The following is a 2,232-nucleotide window of genomic DNA, read 5'->3' on the forward strand; positions in this document are numbered from 1 at the left end:
TTTTAAAACTTTCTTTTATTATAAGGCCTTTTCCTAATTAGTTTTATTGTGCTTACTTTACTCAGTTATTTATATTTTTCATCATGTCAGTCTGCTTGTTTTTTTCCGTTCTTTGCATTTAAATATTTAGTGTTTTATCTGTTTGCTTTTATCTGTTCTAATGTCTGATTTATATAACACCTTGTTTTACAAAGGTGCTACATAAAAAAGTCATTTTTATTATTTAAGATCAGGTGTTGGCATCGACTAACTCCAGAGGTAGAGATCCGGTGCTCCTCGATTATTCTCACAACAGTTTGGAGAAAGCAAACATACAAACGGCAGCCATAAACGGATCTCATTTCAAAGAGAAAAACAGGGAGAACAGTCAGCAGATTTTGTTCCAGCGTTTCCCTGGACACATTACAAAAGAGTAACTCATTCAAAATATATATTTGTCAGGCAAGCAAAACCGCTGCTGATGACGGCTCGGGTTGTTTTCTCAGTGCTTTGTGCCAGAGTGTCGTCTCCCTGTAATTAAAGCTGTCTGCCTCAGCAGGCCTGTAAGTGCAGAGCGCTTCTTTCAGCCGGTGTAATGATGTAATGTAATGAACGTCACAACACAAAAGGGTTTTTTAATCCATCTATTAACCCGCTTCTTAAAATGATTTTATGATGACGGTTTTATCTCCAAACTTTAATGGTTCCTGTGCGGAAATGCTGTCGATGGACTTGAGAAAATAGGACCCGTCCCATAATGTGTAATAAAATCTGATCGTTATTCTTGTGTAAATCAAGCGAGCAGGCGGCCTGTTTAAATCCAGGCAGTGACCTCAGGCTGTATGTAACAGATAGCACTGCAGGCGCCAGCAGTTACAATGAAACAGGTGTACGCGGTGAGGATTTAAGAACGAGCTCTTCTTTGAGCGGCTTTCATTTTATGGCCTGAATGTGTGTACGTACACAATAGCAGGACAAAAGTGATAAAAAAAAANGTAGGGTGGATGGGCTCAGCTTTAGAGATAGGAAGTCCAAAGTAGAGTCTCTACCTTTACTTCAAATGAAGCAAGCCAAGGTGGTCTGAACATCTGAACAGGATCCTTCTAGGAGCCTTCCTTTGGAGGTGTCGGAGGACAACTTGGAGGAAACCCCACTAAGGCCTTGGGATCCCCCCTGAAGTAACTGGACAGCATTTCCGGTTAGAGCAATCTGTGGAACACCCTGCTTAGACTGCTGCCAACACAACCCAGCTCTTGAAAAGTGGAAGAAAACATGTGGACGGAACGCAGCTTTGCGTGTGTTTCATTTTCAGTCAAAGGCCTGAGAAAAGCTATTAGAGACAACTAAGTTCACTTCCGCATCCCAGAACTCAACTCTAACATAAAGCAGAACTTACCCGCCTACTTACTCCACACCCGAGGAAAAGACGATCAGCGTGCCGGTTCTTTTCCCAGCTGACCTCTGAAGAAACAGGTGTTTTCACCACTTGTTTGGATGTTAGTAGCAGACAGAAAGAGAGAGAAAAAGGCTCTGATATTCTGTCAGTGATTCCTGATGCCTGTTAATAACAGGCACCTCAGTGAGGCACAATTTTGGCTTCCAGCTCTGAACCGTGGACTTCTGTTCGCTGCGTCTGTTTGAAAAAGCAGGAAAGAAAATCACCAACCAGAGCCTCCAACATGATCTCCAAATAAACCCGCAGATTCAAACTACACCTACAACAAGTGATTTTTTTTTTGGACACAGCAAAAACAGAAACATCCCCCTTGAAGTTCATACGGTGAAATTCTCAGCACAAGTTTGCTTTTCTACACTTCCAACAATTACGGAGCAACATTAGCTCTACTGTTTGGAACATCACTTATTACCGGAGGGCTCATTTCATCTCAAATCATTACATTTTTAGAACAATGCCTCTCTGACCATCTCTGATGCCTGAAAATTTTATAGCATAAAATACAAAAACTTATAAAGACATTGGAGAACCATTTTGAAACTCTAAATATTTGGTAGAACTTGTCATACCTGCTTCATCAGTTAAAAAAGTTCCTTTTACATACACGTAACATTTCAAATATCCATAGTTTATGATAAAAAAAAAGTTTCAAACAAATCAGAGACGGTGGAGCAGAAGGTCTCTGATGATTTGAGATGGAATAACCCAAAGGTTGACGGGTCTTTGGGTCTCAGACTGGCAGTGTCTTCTTTTAAAACTTTCTTTTATTATAAGGCCTTTTCCTAATTAGTTTTATT

The sequence above is a fragment of the Stegastes partitus genome, unplaced genomic scaffold (genome assembly GCF_000690725.1).
Source record: "Stegastes partitus isolate 25-593 unplaced genomic scaffold, Stegastes_partitus-1.0.2 Scaffold750, whole genome shotgun sequence".
NCBI lineage: Eukaryota > Metazoa > Chordata > Actinopteri > Pomacentridae > Stegastes > Stegastes partitus.